This window comes from Anabrus simplex, chromosome 14 (assembly GCF_040414725.1).
Source record: "Anabrus simplex isolate iqAnaSimp1 chromosome 14, ASM4041472v1, whole genome shotgun sequence".
Lineage (NCBI taxonomy): Eukaryota > Metazoa > Arthropoda > Insecta > Orthoptera > Tettigoniidae > Anabrus > Anabrus simplex.
The window spans coordinates 64,936,640-64,958,300 of NC_090278.1; the positions used below are offsets into that span (position 1 = coordinate 64,936,640).

At 37.7% G+C, this 21,661-nt stretch overlaps 1 protein-coding gene across 1 annotated transcript in view; it reads right to left on the bottom strand.

The window, feature by feature from the left end:
* The window catches only part of LOC136885570 (myotubularin-related protein 9), a 121,152-nt gene that overhangs the window by 98,383 nt on the left and 1,108 nt on the right, over positions 1 to 21,661 (bottom strand). The window lies entirely within an intron of this gene.

Genomic DNA, 21,661 nt, shown 5'->3' on the forward strand with positions numbered 1-21,661 from the left:
GGTTCTATTAAAATGAAGATAAAAATATTAAACACGTGTGACAGTTCAATAAAATATGGTAATCGATCTCTTCTTGGTGGCATGATGATATTGAGAACTTTTAGTTATAAGGAGGCCTCCACAGTTCACCTTCAGTCAGCTGTCAACATTTACACAAGTATCGAGCTAACCACTCTTGGGCAGGCAAGGGTGGATACTCAACTACAATACAATTTCCCATGTATGAAATGACAGTCAAATATTCCGTCTGCCGTATAACTAAGAACTGTCAACAACATCATCACGCCATCAAGAAGAGCTTGATCATCATATTTTATTGGAACTATCACACGTGTTTAAGATCTTCAATTTAATAGAAACAAACATTTGTGCTCCAGAACATCCTCCAAACAAAAATTTTAACATGCATTTTAATTGACGTATTCGGCAATCCGAATTATATCTTAATACAACATCATCACGCCAACTAGAAGAGCTAGATTACCATATTTTATTGATCTATCACATGTGTTTAATATTTTTATCTTCATTTTAATAGAACCAAATATTTGTGCTCCAGAACATTTACCAAACAAAAATTTTTAACATGAATTTCAACTGACGCATTCAGTAATCCCATTCATTTTAATGTGTTTTTGTCCTTGTCTATTGTACTTATTCTTACAACCATTCGGCTGATGATGTCCAAAAGATGGACAAAACATGTACTGATATTTGTTAATTGAATATAAAAACTTTTAGTATTGTAAAGGCAGAACCTTTGACTGTAACTTTTGAAAAAGTAATAAGTCTGAGGTGGGGCTTTGCCAGGATGTTGGTGCGGGTGTCTGGAGAAGCAGTTTGCGTGCGTAAACGATGGTGGAGAGCTGGGCTGCTTCAGTACACCATGAGTGAGCACAGGTGCACGCGTCTGGTGCGCAACGCATCATTAAACAAATTTCTCGCAAAAGAGGGCACCAAACCTTCCGAAATTTTGAGACTGCTACGCGCACAGTTAAAATTTGTAACAGGAAGAGAAGCTGTGGAAAATGAACCTCATGAAAGGAGACAGCAGACAAGCATCACAGCAGACAACATTGTTGCCATTCGTGATATTGGTGAAGATCGGAGAACAAAAATTTCGCACATTGTTTTAGCCGCAGGAATAAGTTATGGAAGTCTTTGAACCATCATCCGAGATGAACTCCATTTCAGAAGATTGTCTGCCAGGTGGGTTCCTCGTCTCATCAACCAGGAACAAAAAATTTTACGCCAGGAAGTTTGTCACAGACTCCTGCGTCACTATGAGGAAGAAGAAGAGGATTACCTGCGTCATATTCTGATGTGTGATGAAACTTGGATGCATCATTACACCCCAGAGTCAAAGCAAGCAAGCATGAAGTGGTAGCAAAGAGGCGCAGCAGGTCCGGTCAAGGCCAAAACATTCCCATCTGCTGAAAAGGTGCTTGCAACTGTTTTCTGGGACTCTGCGGGCGTTTTGCTGGTGGATTTTCTTCACGAACAAAGGACAATTAATGCAGCTTATTACTGTTGAATTTTGGAGGACGCTACAGCTGCGTATCACAACAAGCGATGCTAGCAACTGATCTGAAACGTCATTCTTCTCCATTTACATTAAGAAATATGGGTAAGTGGTTCCACCTATTCAATACCACAAAGTTGTGAAGTTATTAATACGTCACATATTTATTTGATCTCATTATTGGGACCAGTTTCAGCAACTATACTTGCCATCATCAGCCTAAGAAAATTGTTACAAGGCATTCTGAAAACTACACTAACATAATTTTAAATTTTATCTATATAAAACTTGTTCTTAAACTTTTTTGTATTGGGTGTACTAGTTGACTACTATGCCATCCATGCCAAGGTCCGTCTTGGTTTGAGATCTTTCTAGATCCACCAAAAATCTTTCTGAACATATTGTTTTTTTTAAGAAATCTCGGCCATCAACCTACAATTCTCAAATTTATGCATATTTATGGATACAGGTATCAGAATATAAGATCAATATCACGTGACACATATACTAGTATAATTTAATTTACTGTGTCCACACAAGATATTAGTCACTATACTCTAGATACTATCAAGGCAAACTCGAACATTCTACACAGGTCATTAACATATATTCTACGAGGAACTGTTTTTATCAACACTTGGTGCTGTAATCTGATTTTCCCTCACATATAACGACTTTTAATATTCAAATCAGCCAATTTTACTGTATGTTAAATATAATTTAAAAATGTTTATAATTCGATAAGGCCAATTGAATGCCTTTAATGTCCAATTAAGATATATTTTATGAAGATTTTTTTTTACAAAAACTCAATACTGTAATCAACCTTTATAACATCTACAAGCAATTTGACGTTGTTTACTATTTTTTATCTCATAAGAATTATTCTAGTCTTTGTATTTTAAATATACAAGTTTTATGGTGTACACCCAATATAAAAACTTAGTTTAAGAACAAGTTGTACATACATAAATTTTAAAATTATGTTAGTGTAGTTTTCAGAATGTCTTGTAACAATTTTCTTAGGCTGATGATGGCAAGTATAGTTGCCGAAACCAGTCCCAACAATGAGATCAAATAAATATGTGACGTATTAATAACTTCACAACTTTGTAGTATTGAACAGGTGGAACCACTTGCCCATATTTCTTAATGTAAATCTTGATTCAATACGGACCAAAAATGAAATTCTAGACATTTAATTCTTCTCCATGACAATGCACGGCCACATACTGCTGCTTTAACACAGGAAAAACTGGAGGAAATTCACTGAACACCTCTGGAACACCCTCCGTACAGTCCAGATTTATTGCCCTGCGACTACCCTTTGCTTGGACCATTCAAGCAAGACCTAGGAGAGCAGCGGTTTGATGATGATGCAAGTGTAGAAGTGTTTGTGGGCAACTTGCTCTGCACACGTCCCTCTTCTATTACGACAGCATCAAAAACTTATCAATCCGATGGAGAAAATGTGCATCGAAGGCAGGGCACTATGCAGAAAAGTGATCTCTACATATGTATATTTTTTTTGTTGATGCAATATATTAAAAAAAGTTCCGTTTATATTTGATTCGCCCTCGTAGCAGTTCTTAATTTTGATTTAAATGCTTCAGGACAACTCCATTAGTTACTCCCCCTCCTGTGGCAACTAGCATTTTTATACAAAAAAAAAAAAAAATAATAATAAGAGAGAGAGGAAATATGAAAGGAACACATATAATAGGACAAAAACAATGGCAGGTCTGTATGGGAAGAGGGAGCAACAGAAATAGGAGACTAGGACAAACCTGGAAACACAAAAGACAAGGACAATCTCCACATCTTGAAATAGACAGGCTCTCTGCTCATCAATCTAAGTTCTCCTGCACTCATCTCTTCGGAACCTCCGATGAGCTCGTTTCTGCTTCCCCGCTTCATCAGGAGGGCGCGCATCAACACTCATTGAGCGGCCAACTTGACAAATCTTCAGTCTTCACATGGGATAAGTGTAGGATAAGAAGAAAGCCAGATAAGTACAGGAAAAGGGAAAGAAACATGACAAAGATAAATATAGGTGGTAAAAGAATAGGAACATAGGACAAACACAAAGAGAGAAAAACTGTTACATAACTAAATAATGCAGCAATAAATTGAACAGACTCGACACAAGTGTAATAGACTAATATAACTTGGAAACCATATCCTTTAACCCAAGGGTAAATAATGCAAATATTGATCTCAAATTATCATTATTATTATTATTATTATTATTATTATTATTTACATAGTTGTGTACAAACTTTATTTGCTATAATCAATGTCGTATTATTTGTGAGGTTATGTCATGAAACATCTGCTGTATGTATCTTAATATGAGTGTATTTAATGTAAGAACATGTAATTAACAGTATATCATTTATTATTACCTGTATATATGATGTATAATCCACTGCAATATTGTGCAACACACTGTAATAAGTCTGCTATGTGCAACTACAATTATGTAGAAAGATCCTTAAATTGTAAATAGGCTATTGCAGACCCTCAAAATTACAAGAAAACATATTGTGTCACATTTTTCTAGAAGCCTGGCCGGGAAACATATATAAAGAGGCAGTCTTTGGAGTAGAGGTGAGTTGAGTTTTAATGAGACTTGTGTGGAAGTCGTGTTAGCCGAGTGTTAAAGTCAAGTATATGAATTGGTTATGTTGGTAGTTGGTTGTGACATGCTACTGTAGCAGTCAGATTTTTGTCAACATGGCAGTTCATTAGTGCATGCGTGTAAAATATGTAAATAACTTGTAAGTAAAACAGTGTACACAACAGACAGCATTTTGTGTGCATCTTTGCAGATACATCAGACTTCAGAACAGATGTCTCGTCAGACACGAGAATATCAGGTTCACATCAATGCAGAGTTCACTGGGAGTATAGGTGTGGAATGTTATTTCCACTGATCCACACAGGACAGTTATCACGATGTCTGAGATGCTCTTCTCTGATACGGTGAACCATTTCTGGAACTGCATGAAGAATGACGGTACTGTAATTCGTGCTTGCAAATGTTGTCTTTTTTATGATATTGGTATAGCACAAATACTCTCTTCTTACTCTTTTATGACCCAGAAAAGACATTTCAATGTGTTCCAAGACCTGTTATGTGGGCAGTGCTGAAACATTTTCGCTGTTGATCTTGTTGAAGGTAAAAAAGTTAAACGACGGTACGGCTTTGGTTGTATGGCACAATAGTAGCAAAAGGTGGATGTTCCCTTAATCCTCATTCTCGTTACCCTGCTACTAGGAAAGCTGGAGGTGCACACATTATTTAACTGTGCTACTCTAGTAGTCCATTATTTTAATGAAGTATCAACTGAAACAAATTTATAAATTGAGAAAATAATATATATCAATTTTCTTTAATCCACATGCAATTTTCTTAAAATTTTAGGTTTAAGAAAATTATTGAACTAATTTTAATGTTATTCGCTTTACCAACTACTTTTACGGTTTTTGGAGACGCTGTGGTGCTGGAATTTTGTCCCGCAGGAGTTCTTTTACACGCCAATAAATTTAAAGAGAGGAGGCTGATGTATTCGAGCACCTTCAAATACCACCAGACTGAGCCAGGATCGAACCTGCCAAGTTGGGGTCAGAAGGCCAGCGCCTCGACCATCTGAGCCACTCGGCCTGGTGAACAAATTTTAATGAAGGAAACATATGTAAGGTCTGCTCACCAGAAGTATTTGTTCCAGAACCATGAACAGCACCTTCAAATGAACTAATAAGAACGGTACATAAAGTAACACGAGCTTGCCTCGCATAGAAAGAAACAGCCATAGCTAGAGGCATGATTTTTCACAATAAGGATACTAAGAAATAAATTGAAAAGAGGGCCACCTTTTCAATACAATATATCAAGTAAATAATATTACATCAGTCTTAAGACTAGTTTCAGCCACTTAGTAGCCATCTTCAGCCAATAAAAATTAAACAGATTAAATGCGATAAATATACGGCGCCTTAAAGACCCACTGCTGGACCAAATTCGGATACCCCAACGACTGTAGCAATTGTTAGACTGTATTTTTTTTTTTTGCAATTTGTTTAACACTGCACTAATACATTGAAGGTTTTCGGCGACGGAAGGGTGGGAGATTGGAAAGGTAACGCTCGTGGCCTTCATTAAGGTACAGCCCCAGCATTTGCCTGGTGTGAAAATGGGAAACCATGGAAAACCATCTTCAGGGCTGCTGACAGTGGAGTTCAAACCCACTATCTCCCGAATGTAAACTCACAGCTGCGCGACCCTAACCGCACGGCCACTCGCTCGGTTTTTTTAGACTGTTCAAGAAATTACATTATTATTATTATTATTATTATTATTATTATTATTATTATTATTATATCATACATACCAGTACATCACCATAGATTGTTATGCTTCATAAGGCATGCATGCCTTTGCTTGCAGGACCTAGTGTTTACAGTGCATTATGTCTGCTGGTACGGGCTAGAACAATTTTGTTTCTTTCATTGATCTGTCTCCGTTTTATCCTTGGCTTTGACAATATGAAAGCGACTGAGGTATGAGCGGTACTAGTAATGCATATTGTCAAAAGCCTTAGAATTCATAGTTCACAAGCAAATTACCAACTATCTTACTCAACACAATCTTCTCGACATCCACCAGTCCGGCTTTAGATCGAGGCACAGCACTTGCAGTGCATTAACACATGTGACAGATGTAATAGATAAGAAAAATGTTCCACCGATCAATACATTTATTGTGGATGAATTATTACACTAGTACCGGTTTCGACCTATCTTGGCCATCATCAGCTAGCACACAAATTTACAGTCATGGGATAAATTACAAAGAAGTTACTTAAGAGCATCCGGATGTCTGATAAAAATGGAAGTAAAATATATTGCAGTATGTTGCGTTAAAATGGCTCTGATTAAAAGTAGTGATGGTTAGAATAAACTAAAACCTATTGATTGAGCATGGACATGAGTACATAAACACATTAAAATATATATGCCACATCATAAGACACTAAAAATATATAGCACATTAAACACATTAAAACATGGTATATTTTAAAAACGTCTATTAAAATTTGAGTTCATGTTGCGTTGCATTCGTTCTTCAGTCCTCTTGTAGTTCTTGTGTTGATTAAGTTGAATATCAAGAATGTTCTATGGTTGATATACTTTGTATTGGTATGTTATAAGAACTCTTGTCAGTAAAATTTGAAAATTAAGTTGATGTAGCAAGATAGGTTTTAATATCAGAGTAGTTGGTGGTGACACTTCTCTCGTCTATGCACGTTATATGGTTGTTATCTGTAAAGAAAAGCTAATATGAGTATAGCGTATGTATGAAGGAATGCCTGGATGTATGTGTGAAATGAAAAAAGTACTTACTGTTGTTGCTGTGGAGGTTGTGTACCGATATGTTTGGATATTTGTTGTGCTCTGCTGCGAGTACGTCTGGGGCTCATGTGAGCTGTGTGGATGGATGTTGGTGGAGGGGATGGAGGAGTGGCTATTGTGAAGGTAAGGGCGGGGTTAGGTTTGTGATTCGTCGGTTTGTTATGACGTGTGTTTACTAATTTGAGATAGTCGTTTTTTATTGCAGGAATGACTTTGTCAAAAATGATACTGGTTTTCTCTGTAATGTCGTTAATGTTATGATTGGGGTTAGCGTATTGATCCAAAGTAATATAGAAATCTTCGGTTATGTTGAGCAGGGGGCCCTTAGAGTTTATGTTTAATATCATCATGTCATTATTGATGTCTGTGAAGTTGTGCTTAGATTCTTCTACATGTTGGCCTATTGATGAGAAATGGTTGTGCTTTACTGCATTTACATGTTCATTATAACGGACGGTGAAGTTTCTACCTGTACGTCCAATGTAGCTTGTGTCACAGTTGTTACACTTGATGCGGTAGACACCTGATTGGTTGTGTTTATTATTATTGTTGACTGTTTTGGTGTTGTGTATAGTGTTGGTGCTGTTGTGTGTGGTTTTGAATGCTATTTTCAGGTTGTGCTTCTTAAAGATATTAGTTATAGTATATATATTGGTGTTGTTGAAGGTAAATAGAACATAATCTTTTTTCGGTTTGGCTGTTTTGATTAATTTAGTTTTAGGTTGGGATTTTATTTTGTGGATGATTTTGTTGACCATTTCTTTGCTGTATCCATTGTATTTGGCTATGTCGTGGATTAATTTTAATTCATTATTTCGATCTTCTATTGTCATTGGGATATTGAAAGCTCTATGTATCATACTAGAATAGGCTGCTTTTTTATGTGTGTTGGGATGAACGGAGTCATTCTTTATGGTATTTAAAGTGTGTGTGGGTTTCCTATAGATCTTGTAAGATAAGTGAGTGTCATGTCTGGTTATTGTTAAATCCAAGTAATTCAAGGTACGGTTATTTTCTGTTTCTTTAGTGAATTTAATTTGGGGGTCTAAATTGTTAAGTTTGTCTAGTATAGTATCTGCATCAGTGAATCTATTATCTATAATTACGAAGATATCGTCGACAAATCTACACCAAAAATATATATTATCTATTTTATTAATTGACGTGTGTTCTAGGTGGTCGATATATATTTCTGCTAATATTCCGGAAGCAGGAGATCCCATTGGTAATCCTTGTTGCTGATATATGGTATCATGAAATTTGAAGTAGTTATTGTTTAAGGCGAATTTAAGCAGAATCACGAATTCTTCTATTTCTAAGGTGCTCAAGTTACTATGGTTTTTTAGGTTAGATTTAATTATTTTGACTGTTTGTTTAATAGGAATGTTAGGGTACATGTTTGTTATATCAAATGAAGTAAGGGTATGATATTTTTCAATCTTTAGTTCTTTGGTTCTATTGCAAAAATCTATTGAGTTTTGTATTGTTCTGTTTGCTAAAAATGAATAATGCTTTTTCAAAAATTTCTGAATGAATTGTGATAACTTATACGTTGGACTGGCTTTATAATTTATAATCGGTCTCATGGGTACATTTTCTTTGTGTATTTTAGGGTAGGCCCTTGCGGATGGTAATTGGGGGTTCATAGTTATAAGTTTAGCAGATTCTGTTTCGGTGAGAAGAAAGTGTGTGTTCTTGAGTAGATTTTTTAAATTTCTTTGTATATTATTGGTTGGATCTCGGCATTTAATTGAAAAAAGTGTTGTCCTGGAAACATTCTTTAGTCTTAGTTATGTATTCATTCTTATCCATAATGACCGTAGTGTTGCCTTTGTCGGCTTTTGTTATTAGTAGATTGTTCTGTTTTATTTTGAGTTTGTTTAAGTTCGATTTATTGGCGGTATTCATGTTTAGGTTATTATTGTGAACATTATTGATATATTGCGGGATCTTTCTACTGATTTTGTGTGTAACTTCGTCTCGTATATCGTACGGAATTTTCTGTAAAGCGAGTTCTGTTTCAGTAACGGCATTTATTATATTCTGATAGGATGATGTATTACCCCAGTTATGTTTGGGTCCCCTGCTCAACATGGCCGTCTCTAGATCGTCAAATACGGTTAGTGTGAGATTTTTTACGGGTGGATGGAATTTATGTTGGGAAGGATCTTTATTTTCAGTTATGGTTAGTGGTTTCGGTTTGCTTTGTTGTTTCAGTGTTTCCAGTTTTTTGTTTAATGTGTTTTGTTTCTTTATGGCTAAATCTTCTATTTTATTTCCAGAAATTTGTTGGAAGAAATTCCAATAGCTATGTGGGAGTTCATGGGATACTTTGAGATGTGTTGAATAAAGTTCATTATTGAGATGTTGTTTCTTACGATATTGGAATTTTATTTCTTCTTTTAACCAAATTTCATTAGTCTTGTTTAGTGTTTTGCGTGTCTGAGCAGTTCGTCTATGTTTGTTATTGCATTTCTGGAGAAATTTTGGTGTTAAGTTGTTTGAAAGGCATTCCTTCAAGAAGGCAATGCTTTTGGTTGCGTTCATTAGCTTGATTTTTAGGTTTTGGTATTTGTATGCATTACGTTTTGCCTGGTTGGCTTCCGTATTATTATTTATAAGTTTCATATTCCGTATTTTTCTTATCTATTACATTGAATCCAATCAATATTTGTAGGGAGGAAGTACAATGGCGGGAACAGCCATCGCTTCATTGCCTTCCTTCATTGTCCTTCTTCTGTGTTGCTCTGGTACAAGGCTCGTGTAACCCCTCACTCTGAACTGCCGGTAGTTCACTTCTGTAGTGAAGTCATCTACAGTATTTGTTTGTTGCGTGTGTGGTTTTAGGCTTTAAATCAGTGTGTAATTGTCTTGTGTTGAGTAAGTGTTATGAGATAAGCCTATGTGTGTAATTTCTTTCTTTAACATTAATACTGTGATCATTTGTAAAGTCATCTACAACATTTATTTGTTGCATCGGTTTTCTAGGCTTTATTGCCTGGAGAAATTTATTAAATGCATCCCTCTATCCTTGAGCCCATGAACATTGTCTATTTTATCCCACGATTTGCCTTACTCTTCAATGCTGAGGTTTCGTATGTGTCGTAGTTTACTTCTGATTCTGTACAAACCAAAAATAGACCCTGTAAACCCCTGTAGTTCATAAAAATAATTTATAGCTTAGTTTCTTCCACTTTTTATCTTGAACTTAAACATTGAATTTCACACATTTATATGCCGCCGTTTTCCCGTGATGGTGTTGAGCAGAGCCATTTGATTTGGCAACCCTGTTGTCATAAGAGCAATCCTGTTTTCTTAACATGGCACGAGTTATAGTATGCCTCTTCAGTGATGCCTAGGCCATCTACGACAGCTGACGGCAGAGCTGTTGAGGATCCAACCAACCTTAGGATTGAAGACTGAACATACACATACATACAATGTGATAACTGAAACATATGTATACCAGACAAAGACAATGTTGCAAGAATAATAACAAAAACATTAAAATACATAAACAAAAACTATGGTTTTAATCTTCTTGTCATACTATGATGTTTTCTGGACCTTAGGCAAAGAAGTAAATTGGGAAATGATAGCCAGAATTGGGAATGAATAAACATACAGAAGAGAAATTTAAAAGGAGAAAAATTATTTATGAGACTCACCTCTAATGTCTGATGTAGAACAAGGACTTGCTAGAGGAAGCAGACAGGCCCTGTAAACTAAGGAGTGGATAGGGAACAAGCACCGACTTCTTGTAGGAAGCAGTCTATGTAAACAAAGGAGTCAATAGGGTGAGGAGGGGAGGGGGTAAAGAAGGGCGAGGAGAGAGAGGGGGGGAGGAGAGAAGGGGTGTCTAAGGTGGGGCTGAAGGATGTGGAAAGAAAGACTGCTGCTGAGAGGGGAATTTAAGGGGATTATAAAAGAAATAATTTTTTTCTGAGACATGATAACTAAAGATAGGAATTAAAAGGTCAAATTAAAATGTTTGATTACTCTGAAATTTCATTTAGATTGAAGTTAGGATTGAGAAACTGTTCCAGATAGATAAAACAATTTTCTTTAATATTGAGCAGGGGGCCTTTTTGTATAACTTTGAGAACTTTCATGTCTTAGTTGATATTAGTGAACTTTGGTTAGTATCACCCATGTGCTGTTCCATGGCTGAAAATCTGTTATATTTCAGGGCATTAACTTGCTCTAAGTATCTTGTATGGAAGCTCCTACCTGTTTGAGCGACATAAGATGCGTTACAATTATTACAACTGAGTCTATAAACACCTGCCTTGGTATAATCTCTTTAAATTCCCCTCTCAGCAGCAGTCTTTCTTTCCGCATCCTTCAGCCCCACCTAAGACACCCCTTCACTCCTCTGCCTTCCCTCCTGCTACCTTTTTTAGCCCCTCCCCTCCTTTCCCTATCTACTCCTTTGTTTTTATTGCTGCTTCCTCCAGCAAGTCAGTATTTGTTCTACATCAGACATTAGAGGTGAGTCTCATAAATAATTTTTCTCTTTTTAAATTCCCTTTCTGTATGTTTATTCATTCCTAATTCTGGCTATCATTTCCAGATTTACTTCTTTGCCTGAGGTCCTAAGTCAACTTAAAGACATCATATTATGACAAGGTCATAATCATAATTTTTGTTTATGTATTTTAATGTTATAATTATTCTTGCAACATTGTCTGGTATACATATGTTTTAGTTATCACATAATCTGTTTAATTTTTATTTGGCTGAAGATGGCCACTAAGTGGCTGAAACTAGTCTCAAGACTGATGTAATATTATTTACTTGATATATTGTATTGAAAAGGTTGTCGATTTATTTCTTATAATTGCACTTCAATATGGAACAAAAATGAAATTTATAGCTTATGAAGGATAAACATGACAAAAAATATTTTGAAGCTATTTTGAAATATCGTAACGAATTATATGAATCTGGTTAAGAAATTAGTGATTTGTTTTTCACAAATTATAGCGAATTAAACCAACAAGGTCAGTTTAAAGTGAAATTTACTTATTTTGCGGTAAGTGCGAAAATGCAGCAAAATTAATGGAAAATAACGATCTTGAAATTGTATTCCAATACCACGTGTATGAAGTGAAGCAGAAGACGGAATAAGATTTCTCATTTCGAAGGAAGTATCTCTTCATATTAATATTCTATAAAATCCCTTAATGGTGAAAGCTATGGCCATGTAGGGTGAAAGGATAATTTGTTAAGTAATCTTGATAAGGGCTACATTATAGTTCTAATCAAGATTACATAAAAGAATAATGAATGATTAATCACTATTGTTTCTCTCCATCATTCACATAAATAATTCACAAATCTCACAAATTAAACCTTTTATGAATAATTTTAGGAAAGGATTAAAATGAAATTAAAGCAATGAGGTCAGCCATATTTCATGAAATAATGCGATAAATTGTTTCCTATGTAGGATGCTAAAAGGGTTTAATGTGTCACCTATTCAATACATATAAATTTTTAAACATTAGGAATTTATTATTAATTCCATTTGAGACATGTTTCGCCCTTCATTGAGGGCACCATCAGTCAAATTACTTCAAGGCAAAAATCAGGTATCTGATTAGTAATTAAACTATAAACATTAAGATACATTACAATGGGAAAAATTAAGCAACCAAGAAAAATTTTTGTTCACTGGTGATGGTTGCTTAATTTTTGACTCACAAGGGTTATCTTATTGTAAAATAAGAGTTTTTAAACTTAACATAAAATTGATATTAAGGAATTAATTATATCAATATGATGTTGTACATTATTATATCGCCAAGTTTTTCTTTACTTATTATGCAGCTGATGATGGTGTCTAAATGAGCGCCGAAACTAGTTATGCAATAAAATATATGTTATAAATACCATCTAACAACATTGTATTTGTATTGAAAAGGTGGAACCTACAAGATTTTTAGTTCAATTGTGATCTCAATTCAATATGGACAAATAAGATAAGTTCCTTACGTTTAATGACCAGTATCAGGTGTATTAAGTAAACATTTTGTAAATTGTCAGGTTGCCAATACATAAATGTTTCTAAGATGTTATACAATTTAAGACTGTCAACAAACCTACTGAGAGAGACTTTGAAGTCTAAAGAGAAACAGTTTTTTCTGCCACTCCTGTAAAATGAAACGACAAGGTTTCCATTCTTAGGTGCCGATTTAACAAGCTGTGCCCACAGCACTGTCCACATCAAAGTCAGAATTAGAAATTGGATTTCATAACTGTTGGTAACAACAATGAACAGTAGTATAGAATTTGTAATTTATTCATCCACCTACCCAATAAAGATATATTTATTTAAAATTTAAATTGCATAACTCATTACACAGTTATATAGCAGGGTATGTTTTGGCCCGTTGGGCCATCCTCAACTATATTATGTATTCTAATAGAAAATAGAATGTTTTACAAAAATATATTCTTGTATGATAAAAAGTTTATGCCTTAAAAATAATCTTTTTCATTTAAAGCTTCTTAAATACCAGATTATTTGCATTAAAGTCGGTAGAATTATCACTGCACATCTATAGTCTGTATATATTATATCTATGGTACTAAGGCAGAACCCGATTTGTTAAAATATCAAACTGTCAGGCTTTATGCCAGTGTGGTAGATTTTGTGATGAAGAGTATGATGACAAAATCCGATAATTATTCTGGTGCCTGTAGAATATGCTGTTCCCAAAATATTCTTGTACTAGATGTTCAGTATAGACACGAGGCAACCAAGTGATTTGTTCCCCTAGCTTGCTGAAGAACCAAACTCCAAACCCTGTGGCGCAACAGCCCCGAAGGGCCTTGGCCTACCAAGCAACCACTGCTCAGCCCTGAAGGCCTGCAGATTACGAGGTGGTGTGTGGTCAGCACGACGAATCCTGATGGCCGTTATTCTTGACTCTCTAGACCATTAGATAGCTCCTCAATTGTAATCACATAGGCTGAGTAGACCTTGAACCAGCCCTCAGATCCAGGTAAAAATCCCTGACCTGGCCAGGAATCGAACCCAGGGCCTCCGGGTAAGAGGCAGGCATGCTACCCCTACATTATGGGACCGGCGCTTTCTGAAGAAAGAAATAAGAATACAACTTGTTCTATGAGCTCGCCAACTTTAAAAGCGCCCCCTGAAAGTTCTTTGAAATATTGGTTTCTGCCTTAGAACCACAGATATGTACTGAACTAGTAATGCCGGTACAGCATTTAATTTGCATTAAATATAACAAAATATTTGAGCCCCTGTGGCTCATGGCAGTGCGCCGGCCTCTTGCCGTTATGTTCCGTGGTTCAAAATCCGGTCACTCCATGTAAGATTTGTGCTGGATAAAGCGGAGGCGGGACAGGTTTTTCTCCGGGTACTCCGGATTTCCCTGTAGTCTTTTATTCCAGATACACTCTCCAATATCATTTCATTTCATCTGTTAGTCATGAATCATTGCTCCACAGGAGTGCGACGGGTTTTGGCAGCGGGCACAATTCCTAACCTTGCCACTTGATAATGATGACATTCATTCCATTCCTGACCTGGTTGAATGACTGGAAACAGGCTGAGGATTTTCATTTTCATAACAAAATATTTCTACCGCTTGAGAATACATCATCTACGTAACTTCCAACGTGGAGCTAATGATGTATGTCGTGCTACTTCCAGCAACAGCAGGTCACACATCATCCAGGCCCAGCCGATATTGTATTTCATTTAATACGAGGTGTGTTTTTTAAGTAAGTACTGTTTTGATATAGAAATAAGTAATGCAATTTTTTAAACAATTCTTTTTTTTTTTTTTTTTACTTGTAACCCTGTACCTTAAACTTCCAAATTCCATCGGCATAGTAATCTGCTGCCTGGTGTGCCAGCCACTGCCGCACGGTCCTTTTCAGGTCATCGTCGTGGCGTTGACTTTCTAAATGACTTTCTAGCCACTAGGTCACGATTATACGGAGGATGATCAAATCGTCCCAACCAAATGAAGTGATGAGGTCTTGGGTTCGATTAGCCGTGTGAGATCACACATTGTCACGAAGCAAAAGAATCGCCCTTGTGAGCATGACAAGCCATTTGTTTTGGATTGCGTGAGCACAAATTCTGATAATCTAACCATCTTGACACAATATCACAAAGAACACTCCTTGAAATTTCAGACAGCTCATAACTTAAATGACGAAATCTTAAAGCATCTGTTTTCTCGAACCTCTGCATCAACCTTTTGCACCACGTCTTCAGCACTGACAGACAGTCGCACATTACGCTTCTCGCCGTGGACATCAGTATGAAATGAACTTCTTTAAAAGCTCTAACCCATTTTCTTACCATTCCTTGGATCATAGTGTTTTCTACATACACTTCACTAATCTGCCGATGAATTGCAACAGCTTTCACGCCTTTTCCATTTAAAAATTGAATCACAGTGCGTACTTCACACTCGGCGGCACTGTCAATTGTCAGAGGCATATGGGCGAATGCTTCCATAATGGCGTTTGTGGCTAGCCTTCAGATGCACGTACTGAACGACGATCAAAGCGCTGCAGTGGCCATATTTAAAAATAGTACTTACTTTAAGAACATGCTTCGTATCTTCACTAATTATTTTATATACAAAATAACAGGAAAAAGGCAATGTGTGTTTTAATAATATCTACAAAACTCATTTTTTCTTTTTTTGCTATTTGTTTTAAGTTGCACCGACACAGATAGGTCTTTTGGCGACGATGGGATAGGAAAGGCCTAGGAAGTGGAAGGAAGCGGCCGTGGCCTTAATTAAGGTACAGCCCTGGCATTTGCCTGGTGTGAAAATGGGAAGCCACGGAAAACCATCTTCAGGATTGCCGACAGTGGGGCTCGAACCCACTATATCCCGATTACTGGATACTGGCCGCACTTAAGCGATACAAAACTCATTAGCTTTTATGACAAACATAACAATATTGTGGCATTTATGAAAGGTTTAGTTAAGGTAATGCAATAAGCGACTTGTGACTCACAGATCCCGTTTCTTGACTATATAACCTCAGCAAAAACGACACCAGATATCCAGTCAACAATCCAGAGCCGTGCCTCGCTAATCAGAGTGCTGTTGTACTACGTCAGTCAGTCAAGTATTGTATGCAGACTTGAACTTTCTGTGGTTGCACATTATGAATCAACAATTGAGATATTTCACTTTGTGAATACTTAGTCCACATCTGTGGTGTAGTGGTTAGTGTAATTCGCTGTCACCCCCAGAGACCTGGGTTCAATTCCTGGCTCTGCCATGAAATTTGAAAAGTGGTAAGTGGACTGGAAAGGGGTCCACTCAGACTTGGGAGGTCAACTGAGTAGAGGGGGTTCGATTCCCCCTCAGCCATCCTCGGAGTTGTTTTGCATGGTTTTCCCACTTCTTCAGGTAAATGCCAGGATGGTACTTTACTTAAGGTCACAGCTGCTTCCTTCCCACTGCTAGCCCTTTCCCATCGCAATGTTGCCACAAGACCTATCTGTGTCGGTGCGACATAAAGCAATTTTTATTTTAAAAAGTTATTTTATACACTAAACTTGTAATTACCAGAGTGACCAGGATCGAACATGCAAGTTGGGGTCAGAAGGCCAACGACTCAACCGTCTGAGCCACTCAGTCCGGCAATGACTCTTTTATAAGGAAGTACAACTGGGCAACCATCCTCTATGTAACACTAATCAGAGAGAAAAAAAAAGAAAGGGATCAAATACTTAAGAAAAAACTCAGGTATCGGTCAGAGAAAGATAAGGGCTATGAAGGGCATGAAAATTACAGATTCCGTAGGCCTCATAACCTAATACCATCAGGGTCGGAAAAGAACAAGAGCTGACCAAGGTTGGTCGGACAGGAAAGACGAAAGTGAGGAGCCTCACGCAAGTGGAAGCAGTGCCAGGACTCAGCTAAGAGCCCTGCAGTCGCGCCAACACATGCTCGCCCCTGGGGCCCCTTTGTTGCCTCTTATGACAGCCAAGGGCTACAGTGGATGTCATTCTACCGCCCCCATCCACAGGGGGTTTACTACTGATGAAATGTGGGTTAGAGACTTTGGACCAGAGTTGAAAGCACAGTCTTAAGTAAAATCACTTTAAAGGCACATTCGGCTGTTTTCAGAACACACTAAAAGCCAACATTAAAGATTAATCTTAAAATGTTTTAACTTGTCATAACATTAAAAAAAAAAACATTATATAGAAGAATATATACAAACCCTCCTTGAAGTTTTGATGACAAGTATCAATGTGTAAGATAATATCAAGAATGCTAATGGTATTGAATGAGTGGACCCTTCTCTACACTTCGATAGTTCTGAAAGAAGGTTAAAAAAATTAAAAGAATAATCAGATACCTGTACCCATTTGCTATACAAAATTTATGTGGTACTTTATAATGAAATTGGGGAAGCAGGGACTGCCATCTTGAATTTATGTTAACAGGTTTTCCCACCCTCACTATAAACTTCTTACATTTGATAACATCCATCACTTGTTTCTTCCTTTTCCATATTTCAGACCAGTGTCTGTGTATTTAATCTGTGATGATGATCCCTCAATGAGTTTTGATGTCCACCCTTCTAGTGAGGCTGGGAAACAGAAATGAATTTGTTGGGCACTGAGAAGAATTGAGATTGATGAGTGTTTTTTTTTCTTTTCATTTTTCATTTTGTGTTTCTTTTATTTTTATGTTTGGGAAGGGAATAACATGTCAAAGGGAGGCAATCAAAACTCTAGAGATTTGCCAATGACACATTATCTGAGACTACAGAAGGTGTGAAAAAATTTATGAATGGTATGGACACAGTCTAGGAGAAGGAGTCTTTCTTAATCCATTTGCCCTCTAGGGTTGGTTTATCCCCTTGGACTCAGCAAGGGATCTCACCTGTACTGCCTCGCGGTCAGTGTTGTAAGCTGTTCCAGAAATATTACGTTCCACTGGAGACCCTAATACAAAAGTAACTGTCTGAGCGAAACCGGGTGGGGGAAGGAATTTCTGATCCGCTAACGGATAGTAAGAAGCATAGCAGCTCGCTTTAATGGAAGGAATTTTAGTTCATTTAACCTTTTTTTTTTTTTTCAAAATGAGCCTTCCTAAAATTAGGGTGCAGGGATTATTCAGCAGCAGGAATTATCCGCGCAAATACAGTAATTTAAAAATTCAACTGGTTAATGTAGTTCTGATTAAGGTTCATAGTACTCAAGTATCAGGTCCTGAAAAGCTATCGTAAGTGCCATAATGTGTATCTGTCCCTCCTGAAACTTCGTCATCGACTGCAACCTTCAAGGCAGTGTAGCAACAGCTGTTATCATAATGTTTACCAGTACAAAGGAAAAAGAGTGATATACAGAATAAGACGCTGGACAAGCCACTTACAGTTGTTCACAGCATATTCCCAACCTTCATCCTATGGCAGAAGATGAATATTTTGGAGATTTTATAAGTTACTGGATTTCCAGAGTGAGTTGGCTACACGTAACTGTTACCTCGTATTTGGGAGATGGTAGGTTTTAACTCCACTGTCGGTTTTCACTGGTTTCCTATGTACACACCAAGCAAATGCTGTGACTGTTCCTCAGTTGAGGGCACGGTCGCTTCTGTCCTAGTCCTATCATATCCCATCGTCACCATAAGATCAGTCTGTGTCGGTGATATATGACAAAAATGCTCTGGATTAAACTCTGCTTACGTCTTGGTTGATAGAAGGACTGTTTTCTCATCTCTCATTCCGGCAGCATCTGAAGTGTATGTGACATTTATTCGTCAACATATTTTATAATGTCATGTCCAAGTGTCTTTTTAAATACAGATCCTTGGACATCTAGGAATACACAGAGATAAGTAGCAATCATGGCGATTTTTACAAATGAAGCTTTCAAAGTATTAGTTTTCGGAGTGTATATGGGTCATTACAATCATTTTCTAGGAATAGTCAAGAATGTGAGTAACGAGCTGGCAAAAGGGAGAGTGGGAGGGAAGAAAGCAAGATGAAGATATAGTACTGCTATTTATATGTACTTACAAAGGTGCGGTTAGGGGCTGCAGGAGGCAAAAGTTGACCTGCAACTTGTAATATGTTACTTTTATATCCAATACTCCAACCTAATAATACACTGTAACAGATACACAGGAACATGATATTAGAAAGTAACCGTTTGTTCCATCCCTATTGGAGAATGGCTGAGATGGAAATCGAACCCTCCCCTACTCAGTTGACCTCTTGAGGCTAGGCAGACACCGTTCCAGTCCTCTTACGATTTTTCAAATGTTGTGGCAGAGCCAGGAATCGAACCTGGGCTTCCAGGGGGTGACAGCTAATCACACCAACCACTACACCACAGAGGTGGGCTGTAGAAGGAGTACAAGATGAAAATAAATCAATCCGATACAAAATGTAAAAAAAAAAAAAAATGCTTTACATCACGCCAACACAGGCAGGTCTTATGACGACGTGGGGATAGAAAAGGGCTAGGATCGGGAAGGAAGTGACCATGGCCCTATTTAAAGGTATAGCCCCAATCTGCCTGTAGTGTGAAAACGGGAAACACAGAAAACCATCTTCAGGGCTGCCAACAGTGGGGTTCAAACCCATTATCTCCCAAATGCAACCTAACAGCTATATGATGATGATGATGATTGTTGTTGTTTTAAGGGCCTAACATCTAGGTCATCGGCCCTTGATGGTATGAAATGAAATGACAAAACAAAAGTTTTAAATCATCCACTGACTAAAAGAAAAAAAAAAAAGAAAAAAAAGATGACATGAAGAATGAATGGATGAACATGAACCCAAAACAATCAGTGGATCCTACCAAAAAACTACCAGAAAGAAACAGCGTTACCGACCAAGGGACCATTCTAAAGTACAATCCTGATGATGATGACGACGACGCTTGTTTTCTAAAGGGGTCCAAAATCCAGGTCAACGGCCCCTCATAATGGTACACGTCGCTAGTAAAGTAGAACCATGGTATTTGTCATGTTGGGGTACTAATCAAAAGTAGCGAAGACTCACGGTGGTCCACACATGATGGTACTACTCACAAGTATTGTACATCGTACAGGGAACGCAGACTTATGGTGTTTCTCACACAATGGCACCACTCGTAGCCAACGCAAACCGATGAGATTCCTCAGCTAGGTGTACTAGTCACGGGTGCTGGTATTCCCATGGTGTTCCTCACATAGTGGGTACTAATCACAGGCAACGCGGACCCACGGTGTCGCTCATATAGTGGTACAACTCACAGGCAACGCCCAGACCCACGGTGTTGCTCACATGAGTACGACTCACGGGTACTGGAAACCCACAGGCGAACCAATTCACTGCTGCTACTAATCACAAACCTATTTCGTACCTAATATAGTGGTACTACTCGCAAGTACAGGCAACCCATGGTGTTCCCTGCGTAATGGTATGAATCGAAAGTAGTTTCATGGTTCTAATTCAATCATCCCTTGGTCGCCTCTCACGACAGGCAGGGGATACCATGGGTGTATTTCTCGTCTGCGTCCCCCACCCACAGGGGGAAGAGAGAGAGAAAAAAGAAGGGATCCGTCACTTCGAAAAATGAAGTAACGGACGATGAAAGACAAGGGCCACGAAGGGCGTGAAAATGAAAGACTCCCTAGGCCTTGAATGCTCTAATACCGTCGGGGTCGGAAAAGAACAAGAGTTGACCAAGGGAGGTCAGACAGGATAGACAAAAATGAGGAGCCTGGCACAAGTAAGTGGAAGCAATGCCGAGACTCAGCTACGCCAGCGTTGCAGGTTCGTGGCCTAACAGCTATATGACCCAAGCCATATAGCCTCTCACCCAGTACATAATTAACTTGAATGAAGTTGAACGAAGTTAGGTAATGGAAGAAATATTAGATTATTAAATGAAATCTTACAGGAGGCAGATGAATATTGGTACTTGGGTATTCAAATAACTAACGATGGCAGAAATCAGGACAAAAAAATGCAGACTAGCATAAGCAATGAAAGTCTTTGTCATGAACAGAAAATAGCTCCCCCCCGGCCGCACTTAAGCAACTGCAGCTACCGAGCTGGGTAGATTATTGCAGGACATCAAACATAGATATGCACATTCTCCTTCTTCTTTCTTTATGTGGTGTGTTTGGTCAACCAGATGTTGGTGATCAATACGGCATATGCATTTCAGTCTTGTGCAGGTGAAAAGGCTGTTGGGCACTGTAGATGTTTGTTCATTCTTCGATGTCATTTACTACTCCACGATGACCCTCAAATTTCCCTTGTAATATAAGTTGTACATGATGCACTGTAAAAAGATGCCTTTGAAGACTTATGTGGAGCATGGCAGTGTATGGAAGTGAAACATGGACAATAACTAGTGCAGAAACAAGAAGAATTGAAACCTTTAAAATGTGGTGTTACAGAAGAATGCTGACAGTCAAGACGAGTGGATTGGATCATAAATGAAGAGAGAGTACTGAAACTAGTTGGTGAGATGAGAATGATTTGGCAAAATCTGACCGAAATGAGAAATAGATTGATAAGATACAGTCAGTTACTTTTTGTGAGAAGTAGAGGGTTTACGAACGGTAGGGTTAGAACGGCATTAATATGACAAACAGATTTAGAGTAGATTTGGGATCCAGTAGTTACGCAGAAATGAAAAGGTTAGAACAGGACAGAGTGACATGAAGACATGCATCAAACGAGACGACCCAAACAAAA